The sequence below is a fragment of the Cebus imitator genome, unplaced genomic scaffold, assembly GCF_001604975.1.
Source record: "Cebus imitator isolate Cc_AM_T3 unplaced genomic scaffold, Cebus_imitator-1.0 Scaffold93, whole genome shotgun sequence".
NCBI classification, from domain to species: Eukaryota; Metazoa; Chordata; class Mammalia; order Primates; family Cebidae; genus Cebus; species Cebus imitator.
Window position 1 is genome coordinate 2,517,963 of NW_016107408.1, and position 8,099 is coordinate 2,526,061.

At 47.4% G+C, this 8,099-nt stretch overlaps 1 long non-coding RNA gene across 1 annotated transcript in view; it reads right to left on the reverse strand.

Annotated features, from left to right (window-relative positions):
- The window catches only part of LOC108309343, a 19,925-nt gene extending 12,246 nt beyond the window's left edge, over positions 1 to 7,679 (reverse strand). The window contains exon 1 of the long non-coding RNA XR_001827294.2: positions 7,410 to 7,679. This is a non-coding gene — a long non-coding RNA (uncharacterized LOC108309343). The remainder of the gene's footprint in view (positions 1 to 7,409) is intronic.
- Between the last annotated feature and the right edge of the window lie 420 nt (positions 7,680 to 8,099).

Consider the following 8,099-nt stretch of genomic DNA (forward strand, 5'->3'; position numbering starts at 1 on the left):
ACCCTCCCCTCCCCTCCCCTCCCTTCCCAGAACCCAGGAACAATACCACAGGCTAATTAGGCAGGGAAAGAGTTTCTTGGCAAAAGGGGGCTGAGTGCTAGGTCAGTACCTTGAACAACCCAGAAGAAAAACAAAACAGCATTAAAAGAAAAAGAAAGGGAGGGGGGACCTGTTAATCCCAAGTGCATTTCCGCCAAATATTCTCCTTTTCAAGTGTTTTCTTCCTGGTAAACAAAGTTCTGTGGCTGGCTCTGGAGATTTTAGGACGCGGTTGCTTAGTAATATTGGGGAAAACACGAAGTCCCCACCTCAGCCCCATTTTGTGCCTCCTCTCCCTCGCTCACTGCACTGAGGGGCGGTGACACATTCCCACATTGCGAGGGACAGCCCGTTTGTGAAGAAGAGCTGAGCTTTCTTTTCTTTTCTTCTTTTCATCTCTAACAGCTTCCCAAAGCCCGGCAAAGAACAGAGATTGCTGCTGCTAAGTTTGGTGAATCTAGACCAGCGCTGTCCAGCAGAACTCGCTGTGACGATGGGACCGTCCTACATCTGTGCTACCCAATAGGGTGGTCACCAGCCACACGCGGCCATTGGGCACTTGAAATATGGCTTGTGCAGATGAGCAACTGAATGTTCAGTGGTATCTCATGTTGATTAATTGAAACTGAAATAGCCACAGAGGGCTTGTGGCTCAGAGAGCCACAGCTCCTGTCAAAGCCTCTGTGGGTTGGAGGTAACCAAGGGCACAGCGGTAGCGTCTGGGCGGCTAGGTGACATTTTACGAGGGACAGAGGATGGGATGGGATGAGGAACACAAAGGTCCTGATTTCACTGCAGCCCTGTCTTCTCTTTGCTGTGGCCTCGGGCATCACTGAAATTTATCCTCAGTCCCCTCTTCTGTAATGTGAGAGACAGTCACAAGAGTGCTCTTCTCGATTGTTTTGAAGCAGGGGCAATGGATTCTGAGTCTCCTAGGGACCCCTTCCACCAGAGAATAACAAATACAGGCAGCCCTGGCGCTCCGCCATCGTGCCCACTCTCCAGTCTCCTCTCCTGCTCTTCTTGGCTTGCATTTTTTGCTCTGAGAATTCCATGCACTTTCAACCTTGGTATCTGTGCCTATGTCATGTCCTCTGCAATCCCTGCACTTCTGGTTGCCTTGCCTTGGCCAAAAAGATTCCTGATCAATTTCAAGGGTCCTAAAGAATAAGGAATCCTCTGGGCTCTGAGCCGGGAAACCTATTCCCCCTCTCCTGTCATCCCATCTTCCCCACCACCCCCCGTCATCCCGTCTTCTCCTCTCCATTCATCCCATCTTCCTTTCCCTTATTTATTTATTTAGAGACAGAGTTTTCACTCTTGTCGCCCAAATTGGAGTGCAATGGTGCAATCTTGGCTCACGGCAACCTCCGCCTCCTGGGTTCAAGTGACTCTCCTGCCTCAGCCTCCCGAGTAGCTGGGATTACAGGCACCTGCCACCATGCCTGGCTAATTTTTATATCTTTAGTAGAGACAGGGTTTTACCATGTTGGCCAGGCTGGTCTCAAACTCCTGACCTCAGGAGATCCACCTGCCTTGGCCTCCCAAAGTGCTGGGATTACAGGTGTGAGCCACCACACCCGGCCCCTCCCCCTCCCTAATAATCCTGTCTTCCCTTTGCTCATCATCACATCTTTCCCTCTCTTACACTCCTGTCTTTCTCTCTCCTGTCATCCCATGTGCCCCTCTCTTTTTTCTTTCCTCCCACTTCTCTTTCCAATATGGCTGCCACTAGCTGCACATGGCAACTAAGCATTTGAAATGTCGCTGGTATAACTGAGCAACTGAATTTTCAGTTTGATTTGACTTTAATTCATTGAAGTTGAAATAGCCACATATGGCAAGCTCTTGCTTGCTTGCTTGCTTGCTCTCCTGTGCTCGCACACACCCCATAGGCTGTAGCTGAGCTACACACCCCTCTCCAACCCCATCCCTCTGAACACGTGTGCCCCTGAACTTACCTACAATCTTGTATTTAAGCAACTTCTTAACAAATCTGCCATCCCATTAGAAAGTGAACTATTAGAAAAGACACAGCTCGTGTTCCACTCTGGTTTTGTTTTTCATCTATGTCCCAGCATTCAGTACAGCATCTAGTACAGAGTAACTTCTCAATGAACATTTCTTATCCACGAAACAGAAATTGTTCATCAGTCTATCACCTATAACAGGCGTCAGCAAACTACGGCCCACAGGTCAAACCCAGCCCACTGCCCACTTTTGCATGGCCCTCAAACTGAAACGGGTTCTGTAATTTTTAAATGATCATATAAGTACCTCCCTAATAGCCTTAACTTTGCCTCTTGGCCTACAAAGCCTAAGATGTTTTGCTTTCTGGCCCTTTAAGAAAAAGTTTGCCAATCTCTGGTCTGGATCCCAAGAACAGCTGCTAATAGCTGGTGTAGCCTGTGGTTAGAGAAAGGGATACAGGAGGTCTGGGGAGGGGTGTGGAGAGAGGGGTTCACACCTGAGACAGTCCCGGCAAAGGTGAGCCCACAGGTACCTGGCTAAGACTGCCGGAGCTGGTCCTCAGAGACACTGCCAGCCAGGGCAGCAGAGACAGGCACACCTCCTGCTTCCTCCTCCCTCTCCCACCTCCTTAGCCCCACTGCAAACACCTCGGGGACTAGGGCTTAGGGGACATGCAATGTGACCTTCTAAGAAAGTTCTACTGTGCCCAAGCTCGAGCCATGGCACATGGAAGGTGGGATTTTTTTGGATTCTGTTTTGTGGTTTGAATACATAAAGTAGCATTTTCCATTTAAAATAAAGCCCCTAAGCATATTTTTAATAGCAATGGAAAGGTCTTCCAAAGAGACATACATCGGAGCTTGGAAGCAATCTGGCAGGCAGGAAGCAGTCTGTCCTTCCCTTTCCTGCTAAAACATGAACCGAGGTTTCTAAGAACCAAAGCAAAGATTGCTCCAGGCCCTGACACAACCACATCAAGGTGAGCAACACGATCCTGAAAGGTTAGCCCATCTCTGTTCTACGCTCCTCGAAACCCCCCATACCCGGCCCGTGTCATCCTAATCTCCACCCCAGAAACAATTTGTCAGTCATCTCTCCAAATATCACAGGCATCTGGGAATGTCTCCTGGCCCACTCACTTCCCTGCTGGGTTCACCCTTCCAAACAGAGAGGGGCTGAGCGCACCCAACGTGCTAAATATTTCCCTGCTGCAGAATCTATTTTGCTGCTGCGGCTGCTGCTTGGCAGCAAAGAGACAGGAAGCTATTTAGATATATTATCTTCCTTTTCAGGAAGTTGAGAGGAACTTTTCTATTGGAGTTCACACAAACATTCCGTCTAATGGTCATTTAGTCATGCCGGCTCATTAGGTCACCAGTGAGGAATGCCCAGGCTGATTAAACATCATTCCAGCTTCTCCACTCGCTGCCCCCCAGGTCCCGGGGAGAAAACAGAGCTTCCCTGGCCTGGTGGTGACCAAGACAAGGAGCCCATCCTGAAAGCCACAGGGGCTCACTGCCAACCTCACAGCCCCTCCCCAGCTCCTATGCAGAGTACTTCTTACTTCTAAGGGAGGCTGATGGCTTTATAAAGAAATGTGTATGGCACTGAGTAGGAATTATCTACCTCTGGTCAGATAATGCTGTCCTTTAAGGGAGATCAAAGAGGGCCCTCCGCAGAAGGCACTGAGAATGCTGTTCCCCAAAACTGCAGACAAACCCATGATGAGGTCACACAGATGAACTGACAGAACACAGGCTTGCTGCAGAATGTAATAGCTAACTACGAATGAATGGTGGTGGTTATGTACTAGACATATCCCAATGTTTTATGTGTATTCACTCATTTAAGGCTCGAACAACTCAAGGAGGTAGGAATAATGAGGAAATTGGCCCAGAAAGTCAAATACCGTATTTCTGCTTAAGGCTGCACACATAGTGGACCTAGCCTGTGCTGTCTATGAGGACTTTCTGCAGTGATAGACATGTCTTATGTCTGTGCTTTCCAGTGGGGTCACCACTGGCCACGTGTGGCTATTAAGTCCTTGAAAAGTCACTAATGTGACTAAGGAAGTGAATTTTGCATTTTATTTAACTATAATGCATTTAAATTTACTTGGTGCATGTGGCTAGTGGTTGCCATATTAGACTCCCCTGGCTCTAGAACCTACATCCTTAAACCTTAGACTATTGTGCCTTTCAAATCAATTAAGAGAATATGGAACTACTTACTGGGAGAATAATTAAACTCTGAAGGTGGAGCTTAGGTAGAGCTTCATTGGTATCTTAAAGGACAAGAACATGTGAGAAATCAGACTAAATAGGAAGTGGAAAAGTTAGCTTAAATGAAACAGTAGGCATTCAGGTCAGGTGTTTGAGGACTACACCTATAAAAGAAAGAAGGTAAAATACCAACATGGCTTGTCAAGAGAAGTGCCTTCCTTTTTTCTAACCAGTAAATTATATTGAGCTCCGACTATGTGACCTTACTAAGTCTTGCTCTCTAGAGTCATGTGGTCCAGGTGGGAAGCCAGGTCTGATCCCCCAAACAATGCCAGGATGTGTGGGTCAGGGTGGATGGCAGTACTAAAGTCTGTTTATTCTATTTCCCTCCAAAACCTTCCTAATGAGCTGTGTCTGGGAGGGAGTGATATTTTCCACAATATCTTAGCCACTCCTTGGTTGTTTTTTTTTTTTTTTTTTTTGAATCTTCACTTTTCCATGCCATAAACACCGTATGCCATGACGCTATTCTAGTTAGATGTTCATCCATAAAGATAGGAGTGGTCAAGGAAGTCTTCAGGGAGGAGAAGGCATTTAAGCTGGAAGTTAAAGGAAATGCCTTGAATTAGAAAAGTGGGACAGTGGAAAGGCTGAGTACAATGACACACTTGGAAAAAAACTTGAACTGTTCTTGATGACTCTTGGAGACTGACAAACAGAGATTAATCAAAAACGACTTCACATGTTTTAGCTTGGATAAAAATAGTGGTTCTTGGGGTAAACACAGGAACTTTAGGGGATGGTAGGAGACAGTTTCAGAAATGATGACTTTGCTTTTGGGCATGTGGATTCTGAGGTGACAGACTGTGGAAATCCTGGATTGAGATCCACTTTTCAGTTTACATGGGAGGAGGACGGATTAGAAAGCTGCCTGAGATCACCTCCATTTCTAGCACTCAGAGAAGCTGCTTTTCCTCTTCATTAGCCAAGGCAGAATGAAGAGGAGCCACAGGACTCTAGAGAGGTTCACGTCACCACCCCACAGGGGACAAACGCACACCTTGTTTTCTGAGTTGACAGACATCCGGTTACTTCATCTTGGAAGTTACATTCATCTGCCCTTTGGAACGTCCTGCCCAATGACCGAATTTTAAAAATAGCTTCTTTTCCCTGATTATATTTGTAATACCTACTCACTGCAAAACATTTGAGAAAGCTCAAAAACAGAAATAAGGAAATGCAGTCACATAGATACACATACAGAGACCCACACACAGACATTTATGTATATATAGAGAGAACACATGTACACACATACCCACACATGTACATGTATGTATGTCTGTGTATGGGGTATATAGTTTTCATCCATTTTAGCTGGTATTTAAAAATGCACTTTTAGCTGTCAAAATCTGTAAGAATAAACAAGAAGATAAAAATCGCCAACTTTTATTGAGTTGCTAGTATGTTGTAGACATAGGGAAAAAATATACTCCGATCTCTGCACACACATTTTAAAACAATCTGTTCCTAAAATGAATCTATCGACTCTCCCCTTATTACCCAACATTCTTCAACACTCAGGTAGGTGTTGGTACCTGTTTAATATCCCTCTTTGTCATGGGCTTATTTTTTTCCTTCTAACTAGAGAGCTATAGTTTCCGAATCGCCTGTAACAACAACTGCAGAGGCGGCCTAGGAGAGGCCAAGAAGAGACAGGGTTGGGGGCTGACACATCGTTAGGGATCCAAAAAAGCAGAATTCCTGCCAGGATGCCCCACCAATATTCTAAACTTCAAACCTTGAATTCCTGAATCTAAAGACCACCACCGACAAGAAAGCAAACATTAAACACACCTAGAGAAATATAATAAATAGACACACGTTAACAGTGCAAGCAGAGAGACTGAGAGCCTCTGGAAAGAGACAAGAGTGGGGAAGGCTTGAGAGGAGTTAGGACAGAACCCAGGGGAATGTGCGAGCTGCTGTGTTTAACCTGTCCCAGGGAAATCGGGATTGAAATATTCCCTAGTGAACACGATCGGTATATGCAGTTCAACCGCAGATCATGGAGACATACCCAGATACACACGCACCTCATACAACCTCGATGGGCAATTCTTCCCTCCCATCTTGGTCTCCTGGGGATACCAGCTAAGAGACTGGTGCTTCATTCTTGGAGACAGCCAGTCTTTTTTTGGAGGTGGGTGGATCCTCATCTGGTTCATTTTTTCAAGAAACTGCCTGCTCCCTGAGAAAAGTTTGCTGGGGAGAGAGTTGTCTCACTGCATACGTTTCCAAAGGGAAGAGAAGGGATGGCCTTTCCTCCTAAGATAACACAGCAGCCTCCCCTCACCCCACCCCCTGCGGGTCTCCCACCAAAACCTTCCTAATGAGCTGCCTCTGGGAGGGGGTGGATATTTTCCACAATATCTTGGCCACTGCTTTTTTTTTTTGAATCTTCACTTTTCCATGCCATAAACACTGTTTGCCATGCCATAAACACTGTTTGCCATGACCTCTCCCTCACTACCATCTCGGATTGCTTCTCATGCGTGAAACATATTTCTGTTCATTATTTTGTTGTCCACAACCCTTCCTTCCCAACCGTCCAGCCCGGGTCTCCCTCCCTGCACCCTTCACCCCCACGTCACACATATAATGAATTGCCATTCCTTCAGACAACGGGGTGGAAAACTGTGGTCTCCAAGGCAACGGGGTATCTTGGGGTAGGGTGCTGGGGAGGGGGGCCTTGACCGGCCAGGAAAGGACTGGAAGTAAAGGGGGCGGGGAGGCACAAGCAGAGATGATATCATTCCTGAAGCCTGAAAGCAGCCAATCTGCTGGTGAGGATATGATGTCATCTCCCCCGCCCCCGCCCCCTCTTAGCCTAGGTAGCCCCACTGAGAATTCTAGACAAGTATTGAACTGAAGTTGTATTACTGTGAGAGAAAGGGGGCGGGGGATGGCGATGGGAGAGAGAAAGAGATCTACGGACCCTCTGGATGGCCCAAGCAGACACTACAGTCTTCGCCAGAGGCAGCCCCATAAAAATGTCATCGGCTAGGGGCTCTCCCCGCATTACAACACAATGATTTGTTTGGGGAGAAGAAAAAAAAAAACCTAAGATTTATTTTGCAACCACACCTCCGCCTCCCTTGGAAGAGAAATACCAACCAGTAACAAGTTGTGAATGAAGTGTCTGCAGATGGGCCCCGCTCGCCCAGCCTGAGAACTTTCCAGACAGAGAGGTGCACATGCTCACACAGCACTGGCTGAGCCGATGCCTGCTGCTCTCAGGAGCCACAGGGATGGAGGAACCGCTCAAGGAGCTCCAAAGTATGAGCCTGGTTCTGGGCAAAGCTGCCCAACCCAGTGGTGTGAGCCACAGAAACCACTGGGGGAGGGGAGTCTGTCCCTAAGACAATGACAGCATCTAGGGCTCAGTGCCAGGCTCCCGGGAGAAGCAAACAAGCCTTGGCTTTAGGGAGGGTTGCAGGCTCATTAGAGAGCCCACTGAAGTGTTACCACCATGCAGAGAGGAGGAGTGTGAGGGCACGGCTCTCCTCTGCCAGTTTTCTCTTGGGATGGGGAAGCAGTGCTGTTTGGAAAACAGCACTCAAGCCTTCCTCCCAAATGCCAGAAATGTTCCCAGTAGTCCAGCCACAAGGACAGTGCGTGCAATGGCTTGGACCAGACCAGAGCTGTTCTCTCGCCCCTTAAACTATGTATAAAAAGCAGGTTCCCCAACATGCTCCTTCTGGGGTTATCCCATATGAACCCACTTAGGTTGCCTTTGAGGAAACAGAGACCTAAATGTCCCCCATCCACTCTCCATTTTGCAGAAGTGGGCATCAAGGGCCAGAG